At 40.8% G+C, this 22307-nt stretch overlaps 1 protein-coding gene across 9 annotated transcripts in view; it reads right to left on the bottom strand.

Annotated features, from left to right (window-relative positions):
* rasal2 (RAS protein activator like 2) overlaps positions 1–22307 on the bottom strand; it is a 348750-nt gene that overhangs the window by 196435 nt on the left and 130008 nt on the right. The gene's annotated exons all lie outside the window — the stretch shown is intronic.

The following is a 22307-nucleotide window of genomic DNA, read 5'->3' as shown; positions in this document are numbered from 1 at the left end:
TTGACAACGGTGAATACAGCATTATTGGGATGGCATATGCGGGTTTGGGAGGATCAGTGCAGATTCAATGGGCCAAATGGCCTCTTGCTGCATGTAAGGATTCTATGATTCTGTTAGAGTATCAATTCCCTCCATCAGTAAAAATATATTGAGGCATGCTTTCCTCCATGGCTTATAAATCCATTAGCAATATATATATTTTTAAAATCTTGAATGAAACTTGGAACAGATAGGATATGCCCAAGGAATAACTAACGACCAAGAGGTAGATATTGATCCAGATTGTGTAATCTTTTAAAGGATGAACAAACAGTGATAGCATGAACTGGTTTGTTATAACATCGTGGAGTTTTCTTTTAATTTAAACTGCTGTTGACATATTTGTAATTTTGTGGACTTTGGCACAGCTTTCAAAATGTAATCAGACTGTTCAGAATACCTCAGTAAGATGGCCATTCTGAGCAAAAAAGATTTATTTTCAGTTATACAATTATAGATTACCAACCAGGTAGGAGGAAGCCTCAACAAAAGGCAGCATATTTGTAATTATGCTAAATTAATGCAGTGTGATTGAGGCCGGCAGTCTCCTGTGAGCCCTCTTCATCTGTTCAAATATGTGAGCAGGAAGTATAAAATAAAGTTGCTCAATATATTTATTTGCTTAAAAACTCTAAAACGGTAATAATTGTTTGAAATAAACCTCTAGACAATACCATGCAGCCAAATACATCAACGTTCTAATTCCAGCCAAACACAACAGGCAAGGGAACAAATGACTCTCTTGGAGACCACTGTTATAATTTAAAATACTTTTGCTCCATGGGCCTTTCTCCATGTAGATCATCGATACTGGCTTGACATGTCTTATAGATAACGCTCACAACTTACTGACATCACTCCATAAGTATTTTCAATTTAATTTCATTTTAGCAATGATTAAGTTAAGATGAAGCTTTTCATATTACACTCATCAGAACTCATATTTCAGAAATACTCTTGAGAAAAAAAGATACCATTTTATAGAGCATGACAGAGGATGCTGATTAGTTGGGCCATCATTGCCATGGAGATGTAGCAACAGCAGTTAACCAACAATCTTAATTCTCAAGCCAAGCAGGTTAATTTTGATACAGAGATAGTAGGAACTGCTGATGCTGGATTTTCAGGTTAATTGTGATTTGACAAGGCATTGCGCCTTGCAGTTGCAGCAGAGGTTGACTGTCTTCATAACCCTTTTTTTGTTTGACAAAGTTACAATGTACACACAAACTCCTTTTGCTTAATTAAAACAAGCTCCTGGATACTTGAATGTGGTTACTAGAATCAGTAAATGCATCACAGTGCAAACTCTGCTGATAATCTTAAATTTGTTTCCAACTCTTAGCTAAGGTTATTAAATAAATGACTTCCAACAGCAGAATTACATCAAATTGTGGATATATCTTTCTGAGCCTTGCAAACAAGGACTGGTAGACCATGAGCTGCATGCTGCCAACTGCAAACGGTCAACGGGGCATGCCAATTGTTGGGACGCTATGGCCTACATACATGCCATCACACCATCACAGGAGCATATATATCACATTACTCTGTTGTGTTCTCTTAACACACAACATCTGGACATAAACTTACTACATAATGGCAGTGTGAGATAGCTAGCTTCACAACATTTCAAATTTTTGCAAGTGTTTGTCTTGCAGGGTAATTGGAGGCAATTACCAGGCAGTACTACGGGTGAATGAGTTTTCATGATGTATGACAATTCATGATTTGATCAGAGTATCAGTTACCAAGCAGGACAGTTTGATATGCTCTACCTCAGCATCAGGTTTATCTGATCTGATGACTGAGGTCTGATTCACAAAGATCAATCAATAAGATTGACCTGTATCATGTGCAACTGTAGGAATCCTAATGTGTACATTGGTAAACATAGGATTTTGGTAGACATGAGTTCTGGACACATTTTCAGATTTCTCAACTAATACATCAAGTAAAGGTAGCTCATTTGGTTGTTCCATTTTAATAGTAAATTTGAGTGCAGGCAAGAATTTATTAATCAGTGGAAAGAAATTCTTTGATGCAGCTGTCGACTGATATATTCCACATTTTGTCATCTACATATACAACCAAAGCATGCAAGGGATAGGAGGTTAGTGGCCTTTCCATCGAAGATGTGGTTTCATGAGGTAACCAACAAAGTTGTGACCAAGATCTAGGCATAAAGGGGATCCCACATCAACAGTATCTCTTTGGATCTACATGATGTCACTGAAATTGAACGCAACTGCAGAAGTTGTTGAGTCCAAATGCACAAGATTCAGACACAGTTTGTACCCCTAGATTGCTATTATAAAGTGACACTGTGAGCATCTTGATTAGACAGGCCAATGGGCCAAGGAGTGGTAGATGGAGTTTAATTTAGATAAATGTGAGGTGATGCATTTTGGAAAGGCAAATCAGTACAGGACTTATACACTTAATTGTAAGGTCCAGAGGACTGCTGCTGAACAAAGAGACCGTGGAATACAGGTTCATAGTTCCTTGATAGTGGAGTGGCAGGAAAATAAGACAGTGAAGAAGGTATTTGGTATGTCCACATTCATTGGTCAGTGCATTGTGTATAAGAGTTGGGAGGTCATGTTGTAGCTGGACAGGGCATTGGATAAGCCACTTTTGGAACATTGTGTGCGATTCTGGTCTGCCTGCTATACAATTGATGCTGTGAAACTTGAAATGGTTCAGAGAAGATTTACAAGGGTGCTGCCAGGGTTAGAGAATTTGAGCTGAGGAGAGGCTGAAGAGACTGGGGCTGTTGTTTTCCTGGAGCATCAAAGGCTGAGGGGTGACTTAAGAGAGGAAAATCATGAGCGGCAAGGACAGGGTAAATAGGCAAGGCCGTTTCCCCAGAGTGTGAAAGTCTAAAACTAGATGGCATAGGTTTCAGGTGAGAGGGGAATGATTCAAAAGGGACCTTAACGGGCAACTTTTTCACACAGAGGGTAGTGCATGTATGGAATGAGCTTGCAGAGGAAGTGATGGACCCTGGTACAAATACAACATTTAAAAAGCATCTGAATGGGTATATAAATAGGAAGGGTTGAGAGGGCTATGGGCCAAATGCTGGCAAATGGGATATCTGGTTGGCATGAATAAGTTGGACCGAAGGGTCTGTTTCCATGTTGTATATGTCCATGACTGCATGAATGTAAATCAATAGGTTCTTTGAATTATTTGCTGATAAATAAGCTGGCAGTGAAATAACTCCATAGAGGCTGGTATCACTTCACCAGGTCACCTTCTCTTTACATGTGGAAAGTCTAAGAGAAAGTGCTATCAAAAGAACACATGGACCATGAGATGTAGGAGTAGAAACAGGCCATTCAGCCCAACGTCTGCTCTGCCACTCAATGAAATCATGGTTGATCTGCTAATCGAAAACTCCACTTTAAAACTGCCTTTTCTCGACAATGGTGGATTCCCTGACTAATTAAAAATCTGTCTATCTCAACCTAGAATATACTTAAAACACAGCCTCAAAAGCCCTCTAAAGCAGAGAATCCACAAACTCACTGCCCTCAGAGAAGAAATTTCTCCCCCTCTCTTGTCTTAAAAGGATGCTACTTATTCTGAGATTATGCCCTCTTGTCCTGAACACTACAACTAGGGGAAACAACCCTTTCACATCCACCCTGTCAAGGCCCAAGCATCTCATATGTTTCATGAAATCACCTCGCAGTCTTATAAACTCCAAAGAGTGCAAGCGCAATCTACCCAATCTCCTCAAAAGATAGTCCCTCCACACCCAGTATCAACTGAATGAACCTTCTTCAGACTGCCTCCAATGCCAGTACACTTTCTTCAGATAAAGGGAACAAAACTGTTCACAATACTCCAGTTGTAGTTTGACTAGTGCCTTGTACAATTTAAGCCAGATTTTCTAATTTTTAAACTTCATTCTCTTCAAAACAAAGGCCAGCATTCCATTGACCTTCCCAATTACCACCTCAACTTGAATGCTACCTTTTCGTTTCTTGTGCACACGGACTCCAAAATCTCTCTGCACGATAGCTTTCTGCAGTCTTTCTCCATTTAAATCATATCAAGCTCGTCTATTCTTCCAGCCAAGATCCATAACATTATATTTTCCCACATTATCTTCCACGTGCCAATTTTTGTGGTATGCACTTAGCCTGGCTGTATCCCAAAAGGGTCTTTGTAGATATGCTATGGTTCTCAATGTTCTTGAACAGTCTTAGCAAATGTGTAGGAATCCTTCTTAACATTGTTAATATGGTGCCATTAAGACAAGAACTGCAGGATTGACATATAACAAATTTAAATTAAAGTCAGTTCTGCTATAAAGCGTGGTGTTCTGGCAACACAAATTTCCTATAATGCAACCGACAAATGGGGGATGGTATTCCTAAAATGCGAACTCGTGTTGGCGAAAACACAATTCCATCGGTGTGCTAAGGAGTAATCGTTGACATCACATGATCATTTCGAGGGCTTTATCCTGAACATGTGCAATATTAGCCAACCCATGGATGAGGATGAAATAGCAGCTTTTAAAACTTATAATTTAAGCTTTAAGGGGAGGCAATGGCCAAGTAGCATTATCACTGGACTGTTAATCCAGAGACCCATATAATGTTCTGCAGGCCTGGATTCAATGACCACCATGGCAGATGGTGAAATTTGAATTCAATAAATATCTGAAATTAATAATCTAATGATGACCATGAATACATTGTTGAGTTTCGGGAAAAGCCTACCTGGTTCACTAATGTCCTTTAGGGAAGGAAACTGCCATCCTTCGCTGGTTTGGCCTACATGTGACTCCAGACCCACAGCAATGTCGTTGACCCTTAAGTGCCCACTGGGCAATTAGGGGTGGGCAATAAATGCTGCCTAGCCTGCAACACCCTCATCCTGGGAGTGAGTTAAAAAAAAGTTGCACATTTAAGAAGCTGATTACAGCCTCTCAGGGGGATAACAAAAGTGTTCTTCCATTTTGGAAGAACTTGAACATCAAGAATGGAATTGACATTACTGTGGACACCTGGGGTGGTGTCAGGAAGGATTACTTGCATGCAGTTTGGCAGAAGGTTCTCGAGATTCTTTTTAAGATTTGAAAGGCTTTGATCCATCAGAGGAGCTCCCCAGAATCAAAGAACACTGTGTTGATTTGCAAAGCAAATTGGATTTGAAGAAGTGGAGGGTGAGGGTGTTGAAGAGCTGTTTCAGTCCCACTATGAAGGCCTCGCTACAGATGATCTGCAAACACTTGTCACTGGGAGGGAAGTGGAAGCTGGAGATGAAGAAGATAAAGTCCAGGATGCAGCACAATGACAGCTTTGTACTTCTGTTTTGTCTTCTAACCGGAGGGAAACTGAGAAGCATTTGCAGCTCTTGGAGCTCAACGATTACAATGCAGAATGCAGCAGGGTAGCAGTTCATGCCGTAAGATCTTACTTGGCACCCTATGAACAGCTTCTTCATGAAAGAAGAAAAACAGCAAAGCAGCAAAAACTGGATGTCCTCTTAAAACAAACCCCCAAGAAATAGTCAGAAGACAATGAACCACAGCCATCCACTTCTTGTTTTGCTATTTTTCATCCTGACCCTGCAACCACAACCTCACCGGAAGGTGGTGATAACAATGGTGGTGTGGTGATGGTGATGATGAACCTCAGTCCCTACATTAACAACACAGCAACCTCAAAACCTCCTCCTCCATCAAGTCATCTTGACACTTTTTCAAGGTAAAGTGTTAAATTTACTTGTATTTTGTTATTAGATATGAATTAAACATTTATTCAAACTGTGCTATCCTTTGTGTTACACTTTGAGTGATTTTGAGTGATATTTTTTGGTAGCCTGCCCCCAACCCCACATTTCACATTGGCTCAATTATTTCTATAACACAATTTTCGCATTATAGCAGAGCTTACTGTTTATCAACAGGTCTTAAAGGCATCCACCTGCAGCAAATTTAAAAAAAACACGCTGGCTGCCCCTTCTGTGTACAGTACTCAGACTAAAATTTTAAACAGACAAGAGAATGCACATAACAAAACTTTGGATATGATTAGAATTCCAGACCCACTGCACTTCTGCTCACTGGATTTTGCTTTCTTCATTTCTAACCTGTTTCACTCCAGATTTTTCACCAAATATTTTACCAAACTATTCCCACGTCTCTTTGGCGCAAGCCTCTGTAATTCACCGAAGGACATGCCAATCTGGTAAGGCATTCTAGAACATCACCATATCCAGAGACAGCAGTGCCAAAGCCATGCCCCATAATTCAGTGGCATATGGAAACCTACTTCATATGTTATTGGCATTATAGTTACATATGCATTGCATCATACAGCAACATTCACAAAGAGCAAACTGGTACATCATGAGTTAATCTGTTCATGCATTGTGTGGAATATCAACAACAGCCAGCAATATCATTCTGGGAGTGCTGTTTGTCGGGCAATTATGCAACAATTTGCATTTGCTTCAAGTACACATCTGTTGAATTTTAGGTTGTGTGTTAAAACACAAATAATTAGGTGATGTTGCACCATGATATCAAGCATCAGCTATATTAAACAGAGCAGGTGGTAAACTGCAACTGCTCTGCAACTTTCAAGTCAATTTTACCTGAAATCTCAGCTGTACAGGATTTAGAACGGAAGTACAGGATCTGTCTTTTCAGACCTAGCCGATCCATTTGGAATTGCCAAACTCAGCATCCAGTTCTCCAATAGGTTAGACATTTGCAGCAGTAAAAGTCCATGCAAGATCTATAAGTAACAACAATGCTGCAGCATTTGGTGTACTTGACACCGCTCCATTGTACAGCAACACAGAGACACCCCATGTAAGTCTGCGTGTCACACCAGCCTGTCCTCACACTGACATTGCACCTTCACAGCTTAGGTGAGCAGATCCAGCCATCTGCAATTGGAAATACTGCAAAACAATCCTCGGCATACATCAGAACAAACCTATTACCCCTACCCCTTTTGGAAAGCACGACATGACATTCAAGTGTATGTGTGAAAGGAATGCAAAACTTATACAATCTACAACATCCTCAGGCACCAGATGCAGCTCAGACTGACCAGCTTGAGATTAACACTGAACATTCAAATATATCCCAGAAATTGTCTTCAGGATGCATTATTCAGGTGTTACTTGCTAGATTCAAGACAATTTTCTCAATTATAGCCATCGATGATATAATTCTTGTATTCCTACAGATTAGGTTAATATTTTACAGAGTTTAGAATGAGAGGAAGTCTAATTGAGGTAAATAAGATGCTAAAGTGAATTGACAAAGTAGCTGCAAATGTTTCTTAGATAATGGGAACTGCAGATGCTGGAGAATTCCAAGATAATAAAATGTGAGGCTGGATGAACACAGCAGGCCAAGCAGCATCTCAGGAGCACAAAAGCTGACGTTTCGGGCCTGGACCCTTCATCAGAGAGGGGGATGGGGACAGGGAACTGGAATAAATAGGGAGAGAGGGGGAGGCGGACCGAAGATGGAGAGTAAAGAAGATAGGTGGAGAGAGTATAGGTGGGGAGGTAGGGAGGGGATAGGTCAGTCCAGGGAAGACGGACAGGTCAAGGAGGTGGGATGAGGGTAGTAGGTAGATGGGGGTGCGGCTTGGGGTGGGAGGAAGGGATGGGTGAGAGGAAGAACCGGTTAGGGAGGCAGAGACAGGTTGGACTGGTTTTGGGATGCAGTGGGTGGGGGGGAAGAGCTGGGCTGGTTGTGTGGTGCAGTGGGGGGAGGGGACGAACTGGGCTGGTTTAGGGATGCAGTAGGGGAAGGGGAGATTTTGAAACCTGCCACAATGATGCCACCCGAAGGTTGCAGGAACAGCAACTCATATTCCGCCTGGGAACCCTGCAGCCATATGGTATCAATGTGGACTTCACCAGTTTCAAAATCTCCCCTTCCCCTACTGCATCCCCAAACCAGCCCAGTTCGTCCCCTCCCCCCACTGCACCACACAACCAGCCCAGCTCTTCCCCCCCCACCCACTGCATCCCAAAACCAGTCCAACCTGTCTCTGCCTCCCTAACCGGTTCTTCCTCTCACCCATCCCTTCCTCCCACCCCAAGCCGCACCCCCAGCTACCTACTAACCTCATCCCACCTCCTTGACCTGTCCGTCTTCCCTGGACTGACCTATCCCGTCCCTACCTCCCCACCTATACTCTCTCCACCTATCTTCTTTACTCTCCATCTTTGGTCCGCCTCCCCCTCTCTCCCTATTTATTCCAGTTCCCTCTCCCCATCCCCCTCTCTGATGAAGGGTCCAGGTCCGAAACGTCAGCTTTTGTGCTCCTGAGATGCTGCTTGGCCTGCTGTGTTCATCCAGCCTCACATTTTATTATCTTGCAAATGTTTCTTCTTGTGGTAAGAACGAGAACGAGAAATCATAGTTTCAGATGAGGAGCAGCAGCAAATTTAAAACAAAGATGAGAACAAATTACTTCTCTCAAAGGATAATGAATCTATGGAATTCACTACACAGAGTGAAGTGGATGTTGGGACATTGAGTAAATTTAAGGAGGAGATAGACAGTTTTAATGAGTAACAAGTTGAAAGGTTATGGGGAGCAGGTATAAAAGTCAAGTTGAGGCCAAGATTACATCAAACATAATTGTATCATATGGCAAAGCAGACTTGAGAAGCTGAAATGACTGCTTCTGCTACTAGTTCTTAAGTTCTTACATCCCCCTAGGAAATAAAAGGGGCCATATATTCACAGTTCATCCAGGAGCAATATGTCAGAGACATGTAAGTTTGGCTACTTCAGATTTTTTTGAAAAGAAGAACTTTTCTCTTCTTGAAATTTACCCACTCAAACTATCATTTGAAATTGGCATTGAAATGAGAAAACGTTCATTAAGAAAGGATGTATTTCACTTCAACTGTCGGGCTCGACAGCAAAGAGTAGATACAATCAGTTTGATTGCCATGATGTATTCGATAAGAGGAAAATGGAATGATTGTAATAAATTCGAAATTCAGAACTATCAAATAAAAGGAACAGAATAAACACAACTTACAGATGCACTTACTTTCTCCCATTTATGACCATAGAAAGCTTTAACCCATTTACACAGGCACCTCTGAAACTGAAAACCCAGACTTATCAAGTCCTTTGCTTCTGACAAGAAGAATCAACATTATAGTTCTTATCTTCACTACCTTGTACCATAGTACAATTCAAATTCAACTTAGCAATCCAACATCAGCATGAGTTCTGCGTAACTCGGTGCAATTTGTCAATACAGTTACAAGTGAGTTTACAGATTGAACTGTTGTGTCATAGTAAGCAATACAAAAATAACTCACAAACATTGAAATATTTCAACTTCAACATGGACAAATCCTGTACCACCCAAAGGGTATTTTTTCTTTTTATTTGCAATATGGAATACCTTGCATTTCTCTACAGTGAACTTCAATCACCATCAATTGTGTTGAAGAAAACCCAGAAAAGAATCTGTGCTGCATCCTGAGTTCACAATCAATTCTCGGGTGCTGTTAATTTTAATCAATTTATATTGAAATATCTATTCCAAATTCTTGATACTCATCTGGCATGGGAAAGGACTCATTAGAGATCCCTGGGACCCAACTTACACCTGTGCCCATGCTGCAATATAAGGCTACATTCTGCTTTCTCCCACTTCACTCAAATCCACTGATTTCAACTGGTAAAGGTTGTCTTTTATATCATGAGCTATCTCTTGGGAATCTGAATTCTCAAGGTAATATGGCTTCCCTTATCAGTTTGGAATTCTTCCAGTTCAAAACATTTTGCAAGCAAACCATATTTATTTGAGAGCAATGTTGGTTGACATTTCTTTAGTGAATTTCAAAATGACACTTGGACTATTCTTTTGAGATTACTGGTTTCATTTGTTTTAGGTATGAAACTTGCATGGCACTGCACACTGGCGTTGATCATAACATTGTGGGCTTGCAGCCGTTCAAGGAGCTGAGCAGAATATACATTACCAGATGACTGCACCACCACATTGTATTACATTTGCAAAGATGCTATTCTTCTAATGAAATATAAAACTACAGTTCCATTAGTTGGTTCAGGAAGCCATGGATTTTATGAAGTACACAATTTCTAACATATGTTCTTCAACTCACATTACCAAAAAATGCTTTTTGCTGTTTTAGGCATTGATGCAAAAATTGGTAGTCAATGGCCAAAAAAATCATAAATTCTTCACTTTGGGATATCATGGTTATGTGAAAAAGTCTAAAAAGATATAAGGTATTTCTTCAGAGCGGTTTACACTCTTGACAAGATGAAAAGTACGATAGATACCTGACTGTTTCGTTTTCTCAACCGTTTCTCCAATATGGCTTCCCTTGTCAGTTTGGAATGCTTCCAGCTCAAAACATTTTGCAAGCAAACTATATTTATTTGAGAGCTACGTTGGTTGGCATTTCCTTCATGAATTTCAAATGACACTTGGACTATTCTTTTGAGATTACTGGCTTCCTTAAAATGAATAGATCCCATCCCTGAAGCTAAGCTTTTTCACCTATCATAAGCTTGGTTTTTAATACTCACACCCATAACTCAGATATAATCAAAGTACTTGAATGCATATTTATTGCTAATGTTGACATTGTTACATGTTTTCAAGCTGTCACTATCTATTGTAAAACTCCTGAGAATCACAAGGCAATTTAGGCTCCCATCTGATTGGCCTCTTACTGATGTGGCATTTTTTTAGTTTTACGTGTGCCTGCTTCATCTCCCTTTCCAGCTTTCTCTAACTGACTACTACATATCACTGAAACTTTGTTCACATGAACCTGTCCCTTGTCCTATATTTCTTGCCTTCTTTTCTGAAAAATATTTAAAAATACTTAAATATTTTGTTTCCACTGCCTTTTCAGGGAGAGAGTTGGAACGACTCAGAGAGATTCACTTCACTTGTGATTTGATGGGATTTATTTTTGTTTTGAAACAGTAACCACTGGTTCTTGATTCTCCCACAGAAAAAAAAAATCCTCTCCTTTTCTACCCAATTAAGGCCCCTCAGGTCTGTGTTTTGATCAAATCAACTCACTCTTTTAAATTTCAGCAGAGACAGCTCATTTCTACATTTTTCACACATTTACCCATTCACTGAATCTATCCATATATTTTTGTAGCCTCATTGCGTCTCTTCACAAATTACTTTCTTAATATCTTTGAGTCACCAGCAAATTTGGCAACAACACCTTCAACCCCTTCATTCAAGTCATTTACATAAATTGCAAACAATTGAGGTCACACCACCTGTTCATACGGTACACCAACTCATTACATCTTGCCAAACTGAAAAAGACCCATTTATGCCTGCTGTCTGCTTTCTGGCAGGAAGCTAAGTTTATGACATGATTTGATTTGATTAATTATTGTCACGTATAACGAGATACAGTGAAAAGTATTGTTTTGCATGCTATCCAGACAAATCATAACATACATGAGTACATCAGCGTGACAGAACAGAATGCAGAAGATTAGTGTTACAACTACAGAAAAGGTGCAGAGAAAAATCAACTCTAATATAAGAGAAGTCCATTCAAAAGTCTGATAACAGCAGTGAGGAAGCTTTTCTTCAAACTTTTGTTAGGTGTTTTCAAACTGTCGTTAGCTGCCTGTCATAAGAGGGTGGAAAAGAATAAAGCGTGGGAAGAGTCTTTGATTATGTTGGCTGCTTTCCCAAGGCAGCAGGAAGTATAGAGGGGTCAACGGACTGAAGGCTGGTTTGCGTGATGGACTGGTTGTGTTCAAAACTCTCTGCAGTTTCTGAGGGTTCTGAACAGAGCAATTATGGTACCAAGCTCTGGACAGGATGCTTTCTATGGTGCATCTATAAAAATTGGTAAGAGTCATTGTGAACCCTCCAAATTTCCTTAGCCTTCTGGGCAAATACAGATGTTGGTATGCTTTCTTTACTATAGTGTCAATGCAGATGGACCAGGACAGCTTGTTGGTGATATTTACTCCTGGGAACTTGAAGCTCTCGAACATCTCCACCTCACCACCACTAATACAGACATGGGCATGTCCACAACTCTGCTTCCTGAAGTCAGTGACCAGATCCTTTGGTTTGCTGACATTGAGGGAGAGGTTTTGTCTTTACACCATGCCACTAAGCTATCTCTTTGCTGTATTCTGTCTCATCATTGTTTAAGATCCCACTCACTATGATGGTATCATTAGCAAACTTGTAAACGGAGTTAGAGCTGAAGTTGGCCACAGTTGTAAGTGTATGAAGAGTACAGTAAGAGGCTCGGACTTGCAGGGCACTGGTGATGAGGAGTGTTGTGAAGGAAGTAATTTTGCCTATCCTGACTGATTGCAGACTGTGGATAAGAAAGTTGAGAATCCAGTTTAGAGGTGGAGCAGAATTTGGAGATGAGTTTTGTTGGTTTCTGGTGAAGGCTGAGCTAAAATCAATATATCAGAGTCTGATGTAGGTGTCCTTGTTATCCAAATGTTCCGTGAGTGAGTGTGGGACGAGGGAGATGGTGTCTGCCATGGAACAGTTGCAACAGTAGGTGAATTGTAAAGAGGATCAAGTCAATCTCAGAAGCTGGTGTTAGAACATAGAACTGTACAGAACAGGAACAGACCCTTCAGCCCACAATGTTGAGCCAAGTTGAATTAATCCCTTCTGCCTGCTCTTGGTCCATATCCCTCCATTCTTTGCATATTCATGTGCTTCTCTAAAAGCCTCTCAAACACCCATATCATATCTGCCTCCACAACCACCCCTGGCAGCACGTTCCACACTCCTACCACTCCCTGTGTAAAAAACTTGCTCTTCACATCTCCTTTGAACTTGGTCCCTAGTTTTAAGCATTTTAACTTTAGGAAAAAGATTGTGACCGTCAACCCTGTCTACGCATTTTGTAATTTTATAGACTTCTGTCAAGTCTCCCCTCAACCTCCACCACTCCAAAGATAACAACTCAAGTTTTTCTAGCTTCTCCTTATAGCTCATCCCCTCTAATCCAGGCAGCTAACTGGTAAATCTCTTCTGCACCATCTCCTTCCTGTAATGTAATTGAACGCAGTATACTAAACGTGGACTAACCAAAGTTTTATAAAACCACAACATGTCATCCTAACATTTGTACTCAATTCCCCAGACAAAAAAGGCATGCCATAAGCCTTCTCACCACTCTATCTACTTGCGTAGCCACTTTCAGATGGCTACGGACTTGAACCCCAGGATCCCTCTGTACATCAATGCTGTTCAAAGTCCTGCCATTAGCTGAAAACTTTTCTTAAATGTTTGATCTCCCAAAATGCACCTCAGACTTACATATTGAACTCCACCTGCCATTTCTCTGCCCATATCTGCCTTTGATCCATATCCTACTGTATCCTTTGACAAGTTTCATGTTATTCTAGATATTCCAGGGATGAGTATGGGGCCGGGGAAATGGCATCTGCCAAGAACCCATTGCAACAATAGGCAAATTGTAGTGCATTAGGGCAATCTGGGAGGCTGGAGTTGATGTGAACTATTACTAACCTCACGAAGCGCTTTTTATTTCAAAGCAATTTTTCATCCATGTCAATATGCTACCCCATACAACATGTGCTTTTATTATCCAAAACATCCTCCTTCTAACCTTTCATCAAATGCCTCTGAAAATCTGGACGTCTCCTGGGTCCTATTTATCCACAGTACATTATTTCCTCAAGAGACCACCAACAAATTGGACAATGGTCTCCCTCTCACAAAACCATGTTGACTGCCTGGTTACCTTGAACTTCCCAAAATACCTGCTGCAACTTCTTTCATTATAGTTTTCAACACTTTTCTTGCGTCAAATGTTAAGCTAACTGGCCTTTCTGCCTTTCCTTCTTGAATGAAGGGATTATATTGGCTATTTTCCAATCTAATTGGAGCTCAAATCTTAAGTTTTGGAAAATTAAAACCGATGTATTGACTACCTCACTGGACACTAATTGCAAGACGCCGAGATGAAGTCCACCTTAGCACTTACAGGCCAACAGCTCCAAAACTTTACCCAGTCACAATTCATTGGTGAGTGTAACATTTCTGAGTTTCTCCCTCCCTTCCATTCACTGATTTATAGGATGGGAAAAATGATGCAAATTCTTGTTCAATTATTCTGCTATCTCTTTACTTTTCATCAATTCTCCAGTTGCATTTTCAATAGGACTAATACTCATTAACTAATTTGCAGAAATTCTTATAATCTGTTTTTAATGCTTCTGGCTAGCTTTCTCTCATACTTTATTCTTCCCCCTATTCTGCAGTCATTCTTTCCTAGTTTACAAATTCTGTCCAATTTTCTGATCAATCACATGCTTTTGCACAACTGATACTAGTTTGACATGGATATGGCTACGGGAAAACCATTATGTGATTATAGAACTATGCAGGTAGAGAGCAAAACTCAACTTAAATCCAAAAACAAATGAATATACAATATTGTCAGATCATTCTTAAAGCTCTTTTGGATGACCACAAAAAAGCTACATTTTTTAAAAGTGATAATGGGAACTGCAGATGCTGGAGAATCCAAGATAATGAAATGTGAGGCTGGATGAACACAGCAGGCCCAGCAGCATCTCAGGAGCACAAAAGCTGACGTTTCAGGCCCGAAACATCAGCTTTTGTGCTCCTGAGATGCTGCTGGGCCTGCTGTGTTCATCCAGCCTCACATTTCATTATCTTACATTTTTTAAAACCTGCTTCTTCTCCCACTAGAACTTAAATTGTCCAATGTAACAAATCATTCACCAATGAAATTGGTAAGCAAGCAACTTAGTAAATGTATAGGATTGTATCTGTTAAGCTTCAAATCCAAGGCCAGATTCCAGCTAAGAATAGTGGCATGAAATCTGATCTGAGTGGGCTAGATTAAACTCAGCTGATCCTAAAGGGTGCTGTGATATACAGTCAGCCCATGACTTGATGACAACCCTTGCATGAAAATTAGAAGGCTACAGATAATCTGAACAAGTGTTCAAAGTTGTCCCTTTCGGGTGGAGACGTTCAGTCAAGATCCTGGCAGCTGACTTTGTAGCTGCACAAAACTCCACAGTACTATTTAAAGAACAGGAAAGTACAGCAGTTGTAACGGCCAACATTTATCTTACAATCACTACCATTAAAGCAGCTCATCTGGTTTACTAACACACTGCTGCTTGAAGCACCATGCTGGATTGCAACATTTCAAAAATATTTAATTTGCTGATTCCATGTTTGCCAGTCCAGTTGTATCCAAAGAATCACTTCCAATTGTTTCCCTTCAAATTTCCATGCAGTTACCTCTGGAGTACTCCAAAGAATCTTGACCCCCACCTGTTTGTCATTTAAAAGCTATAATTTGGCAACATTACAAAGTTCAACAAATACATGTTGACGACACCCAGTTCTACTCCACCATCACTCCCTTGATTTCTTTGCTGGTCTCTGATTTGTCACACTAGATCATTCAACATCAAGTAACGGATGAGCTAAATTTCCCCAACTAAATATTGAAAAAATTGAAGCCTCTACCCACTCCACAAATTCCATTGGATAGGCGCTCATTCTGTCCCCATCTCTGCCAACTGTCTAAGGCTGAATCTGACTGCTTGTAACGTTGTTGTCAGTTTTGGCCCCAAAATACAATCTCGACCACATATTTGTTGTAACACCTAGACTGTCTATTGCACTTCTGCAACATTGCTCGATTCTGCCCTGTCTCACTTCTTCTATGGCTGAAACCCTCATCTATTCCTCAGTTATCTCCAGGATTGACTATTAAAATTCCCTTCTGACTGGCTTTACGCTTCATAAAAGTGAGGTCACTAAAAGTTCTGCAATATATTCCGAACACGCATCAAGTCTCATTCACCAATCACCCCTGATCACTAATCTATACTGGTTCAGAACCTGGCAATCTTTCATTTTATAAATTCTTCTCCTTTTCAGACATTTCATGGCATCACTCTTTCCACTGTAACTTCTTCCATATCCAAAACACATCAATAATTTTAATCTCTCCACTATCATAGCCGAGCCTTCAGTTGCCTGAGTCTCAAACTCTGGAATTTCCTCCCTATACCCCTCCACTTCCCTATTGCTCTCTCTTCATTTAAGCCACTCTAAGAAACCTTGCTCTTTAACCAAGCTTTTGGTTAGCTGTTTCAATAGATCATTTTTTATGTGGTGCTTAAATTATGTTTGCAAAGACGTTAATGAAACCTTGGGATGTTGTCTATGCTTAAAAGGCACCATATAAATGCAAGCTACTGCTGCTGATGAAGCTCTGAGTCATGTCATTGACTCACAATGTACTCTGTATTAATACAGTTTTGTTCTTTTTAAGTCACATGTAATTTCTGCTGAACATGTTCTTTCAGGAAACTGATGCTAACACAAACAAAAAGAGAGAAAATAGTTTTTCAGAAGATTAAAAAAAAACAGACCAGCATTCATTTACTTTAACATAAGACCCTTTTTTAGTACAGGGAGTGAAAGGAACATTTTCAATTTTGTGAAGGACCCAAAATAGTTTGGAATAATAATGCATGATTTAAACTTACAAAGCATAAGTTTGGATTTATGGTTTTTTTTGAGTTAGAAACAGTGAATTTTTTGTGTCTGAAGTTAATAATTAACTTTCCAGCATCTCCGTAGCATAGTGATTTCTTTAAAAAGTTTTTGAGGCCTGGTTTTGCAGTGAATAGGTTTTATGCACTATTAATCATCTTTTGCATATTTTGATTTGTTTCAGACACAGTATGATAAACAAGGGGGCCTCAAAGATTGTTAAAAGTTTCTGGAACCTGCTGTTTTAACTTCAATGAAAATACCAATGGCTGAGAGAGAGAGTTTTTTGCTTCACCTCTTTATTACACTTTGAGTGGTGTAGTCTTGTGAAGTCCTTGGCATAGGATGGATATGAAAGACTGGTGCTCTTACGAAGGGAAGGATTATAATGGGGTGTGATGGATGGCAGTTGCAGGAAAGAAGATAAACTGAAGATACAATTAGGTAGATGTGTTATCTCCAGGAGAGGGAGGCAGGTGGTGCAGGAGTGTCCTGTGGCTAGCCCCATCTCAACAAGTATACCGTTTTGGAAATTTAGGGTGGAATGGACTTTCAGAGGAATGTAGCACTGACAGCCAGGTTTCTGGTACCAAGACTAGCTCCAACGTGACAAGAAGTACATCAGGTTCAAGCAACCGATTGTGATAAGGGACTCTCAAGTCAGAGGCACAGACAGACATTTCTGTGATCGACAGCAACATATCAGAATAGTATCACCTCACTGGTGCCAGATCAACGATATCTTGGAGAGTGTGCAGAATATTCTCAAAGCGGGGAGGGCCCAGCAGGATGCCATTGTACACATTGGAACTAAGGACATAGGAAGAGAAAAGGACAAGATTCTGAGGAGAGAATATGGGAAGTGAGACATGAATTTAAAAAGGAGGTCCTTGTGGGTAGTAATCCGGGTTACTTCTGGGACCACAAGCAAGTGAGGGTAGGAATAGGAGGATATAGCAGATGAATGCCTGGCTGAGGAACTGGTGCAGGGAAGAAGGATTCATGTTTTTGGATCATTGTAATCTCTTCTAGTGTAAAAGAAGGGGATTAATATACTGGCGGGGAGATTAGCTACTCAGCAGAGTAGGGAAGCGGCTGCTGGGCCCTTTGTTGAGATATTTGTATCATTGATAGCCACAGATAAGCTGCCAGAAGACTGGAGGTTGGCTAACATTGTGCCACTATTTAAGAAATGCGATAAAAAACCCCAGGGAACTAGAGACCGGTGAGGCTAAGAGTGGTGGCGGGGAAGTTACTGGAGGGAATCCTGAGGGACAGGACTTACATGTATTTGGAAAGGCAAGGACTGATTAGGGACAGTCAACATGGCTTTGTGCATGGGAAATCATTCTCACTAACTTGATTGAGTTTTTTGAAGTAACAATGAGGATTGATGATGGATGTGATTTATATGGGCTTCAGTAAAACATTCAACAGGTTCCACATGGTAGACTGGTTAGCAAAGTTTGTTCACATAGAATACAGGGAAAACTCGCCATTTGGATACAAAACTGGCTTGAAGGTAGAAGACAGAGAGGGGTGGTGGAGGGTTGCTTTTCAGACTGGAGGCATCAAGATAGCCAACCTCCAGTCTTCCAGCAACTCACCTATGGCTCTCGATGAAACAAATATCTCAGCAAGGAGTCCAGCAATCTCTTCGCTATCTTGCCACAGAGTTCTTGGCTACATCCAATCAGGTCTCGGGGATTTATCTACCTTTATACATATTAAAACATCCAGAACCACCTCCCGTGTAATAAGGACATTTATCAAGATGTTACTATTTATTTCTCCATGTTCTCGATCTTCTACATCCTTCTCCACAGTAAACACTGACACAATACAAGGATCGGTGCTGGATCCAGTGCTTTTTGTCATTCAGATAAGCGATTTGGATATGAACACAGGAAATATAGTTAGTAGGTTTGCAGATGACACCAAAATTGGAGGTGTCGTGGACAGTGAAGAAGGTTACCTTAGAGTACAATATAATCTTGATCTCATGGGCCAAAGGCCAAGGATTGGCAGATGGAATTGAAAGTAAATGTGAGGTGCTGCACTTTGGAAAGTCAAATCAGGGCGGGACTTATGCACTGAATGGTAAGCTCCTGGGGAGTGTTGCCTAACAGAGGCCTTGTAATTAGGATTCATAGTTCCTTGAAAGTGAAATCACAGGTAGGATAGGGAAGAAGGTGTTTAGTACGCCCTGCCTTCACTGGTCAATGCACTGAGTATCGAAGTTGGGAGGTCGTGCTGTGACTGTTCAGGACATTGATTAGGCCACTTTCGAATGCTGCAGACAATTCTGATCTTCCTGCTGTAGGCAGGGTTCAAAAAAGCACTTATGAGGATGTCGCCAGGGTTGGAGAGTTTGAGCTCTAGAGAGATGCTGAACAGGCTGGAGCTATTTTCCTTGGAGTGTCAGAGGCTGAGGAGTGACCTTTTAGAAGTTTATAAAATCATGAGCGGCATGGATAGGGTAAATAGATAAGGTCTTGACTCAAGGCTGGGGAGTCTAAAACTAGTCGCATAGGATTAAGGTGAGAGGGGAAAGATTTAAAGGGACTTAAGGGGCAAGGTTTTCACTAGAGGGTGGTGTATGTATGGAATGAGCTGCCAGAGGAAATGGTGGAGACTGGCACAATTATAACATTTAAAAGGCATCTGGATGGATATATGAACAGGGAGGGTTTAGAGGGATATGAGGCAAATGCTGGCAAATGAGACTAGATTAATTTAGGATGTCTGGTCCACATGGGCGAGTTGGACTGAAACGTCTGTTTCCGTGCTGTATCTCTATCTCTCTAAGACTCTAATTAGGTCCCCTCAGAGTGAAGAATTTATCCCAGGCCCCAAAATGTTCAGATACACCCTGTAGGAATTACTTAAAGCTGAAAACATTTAAACAGATGCTCCGAGAAGAAGTTATCTGCAGTTTCAGTCTAAAAGTTGAAGTCACAAGTGACTTAAACCTACAAAAGTGTGAGATACTGTGTGATTATTGTTCAAGTGTTATTTTAGGTACTCTACAAAAAGATGTTAGTTTCTTTTCAACTTATAAAGGAGTTCTTTAGGATGAATGGGATTACATGTTTTCTGTGTTTAAAATTGTGAATTTATATGAATATGGTTTAGTTTGTTCTGTTGACTTAGTTTGCTTTTGTTAACAAACTTATATTTTATTATTAATGCAAAATCTGCAGCATTGTGTGCTTATGTTTACTTTGTGACAATCCAGTCAAATTATGACCTATCAAGCCAGGTTCCTGAATTGGACCCGACTTGTCAACCAATATCAACTGAGATCATAAGATATGTTTTTTAAAAATGGCAGTGAAGGGTAAAGATGGACAGACACAAATAATTTTTAAACTTCCAAAATAATGACTTTGTATCAATTTAATTAGTAAAGGATAAGGATAAGGGCCATCTTGTGGCACAATGGTATCTTGACTGAGGGGCCTGGGTTCAAATCCCAGCTGTTCCAGAGATGTATAATAACATCTCTGAATAGATTGATTAGAAAAATAGGTTAATAAACAAAAGAGAAGGTAAGGATAAATTTTAAAAAAGATACTAGGAAAATAAAAACAGCTAAAAAACAACAGATTTATGACATTAAAAAATCGGAGAGCATGAAATGAGACTGAAGATTTTCAAATCTCCAAGACCTAATAGGTTATTTTTGTTCTACAGTGGAAATGTTTGAGGAAAATACAGATACAAGAAGTCCTCAATTTCAAGTCAGGGTTGTACTCCTGAAAACTCTAACTAAGTATAGTTTTACCACAGAAAGAATTTAAACCCAAGCTCTTGCGAACTGTTTTTGTTTAAGAAAAAACAATGTAGAAGTTGAAATACTGTCCCATAAATGAACACAATATGCATTGTGAATTCCCAGAAAAAATAGCCCAAAATAAACAAAGAAATCACTGAATATAGCAGAAATATTGTATAAATTCAACAAAATAAACAAAGAAATCACTGAATATAGCAGAAATATTGTATAAATTCAAATCAGACAATTGTGCACCCATATTGTACTGTAAGAGAAGGGGACTGACTCCTTTCCAGAAAAGCAACACTGTGTGCAATCAGAAGAAGCAAGTCAAGGAATCCAGACATCTTGCTGGCAGAAAATTCTTTAAATACTTCAGAATCATATAAAATCTTTTGCAATTGAAGTTCCTGAGACCATAACACCCAGAGACAATGGTGTCAGTTGAATAACAGGAGCTGATATTGGTGACACACTGCCACAGCTGACACCTGCACAAAAGATCGGAAAGCACTTAGCAGAGAGTGCAATTAACATTAAAGCACCTGCAACATTGAAGCAGGGACCGCACTGTCAAAGTGGCAAGATGGACCTAAAACAAATATAATGCTAAATTCAAAACATGTAAACTGGGGCAGTTTTAAACTTGGAACAAGGTTGCCATAGCCCTACCAGTGCATCAGCCTGCTCTTTCAAAAGAAAGAGATAGCTGGCAGTGGTCAATACACCTCTGGCAAGGGAAGAGCTTGAAAAGGACGGTCCTTCATAGTGACCTCAGCCGGTGCAGAAATTGAACACTACTGGCATCACTCTGCGTTACAAACCAGCCATCCAGCCAACTGAGCTAGCCCACCCTGCACTAAAATCATGATCTCTGCTAACCAGGCCCTGGAATTAGTGAGTTAGCAATCCAAGAGGACAATACTACTTAAAACAAACATAGGAGAAAGACACAGAGAGAGACCAGACAACCGGGGAACAACAACTGGTCTGATATAACATGGTGTGAAGCTGGATGAACGCAGTGGGCCAAGCAGCATCAGAGGAGCAGGAAAGTTGATGTTTCAGGTCGACACTCTTCTCCAGAAATGGGGGAGAGGAAGGGGATGCTGAAATAAATAGGGAGAGAGGGGGAGGCGGAGAGAAGATGGATAAAGGAGAAGATAGGGTGAGAGGAGACAGACAGGTCAAAGAGGCAGGGTTAGGGCCAGTGAAGGTGAATATAGATGGGTAGTTAGGGAGGGGATAGGTCAGTCCAGGGAGGATAGACAGGTCAAGGAGGCGGAATGAGGTTAGTGGGTAGGAGATGGGGGTGGGGCTTGAAGTGGGAGGAATGGTTAGGGAGGCGTGGGACTAGCTGGGCTGGTTTTGGGATGTGGTCAGGAGAGAGGAGATTTTGAAGCTTGTGAAGTCCACATGGATAACCTTGGGCTGTGGGGGTCCCAAGAGAAATACGAGATGCTGTTCCTGCATCTTTCGCGTGGCATCATCGTGGCAATGTAGGAGGCCCAGGATGGACATGTCATCTGAGGAGTCGGGGAGACAATGGATCGACCAGGGCAGTCAGGTTTGTGGATTTTGGGAAGGAGATAGAAGCGGGCGGTGCAGGCTTGGGCAATGATGAGTTTAGAGGCTGTGGGTCATTCCACAACCTCGCACCGCCCACTTCTATCTCCTTTCCAAAATCCACAAACCTGACCACCCTGGTTAACCCATTGTCTCTACCTGCTCCTGTCCTATCGAACTTATCTCCACCTATCTGGACTCCGTTTTCTCCCCCTTGGTCCAGGAATTCCCTACCTACCTCCGTGACACCACCCTCGCTCTCCACCTCCTCCAGAACTTCCAATTCTCTGGTCTCCAACACCTCATTTTAACTATGTGCGTCCAGTCCCTATACC

This window comes from Stegostoma tigrinum, chromosome 8 (genome assembly GCF_030684315.1).
Source record: "Stegostoma tigrinum isolate sSteTig4 chromosome 8, sSteTig4.hap1, whole genome shotgun sequence".
NCBI lineage: Eukaryota > Metazoa > Chordata > Chondrichthyes > Orectolobiformes > Stegostomatidae > Stegostoma > Stegostoma tigrinum.
This window is presented reverse-complemented; position numbering and strand designations above follow the sequence as displayed.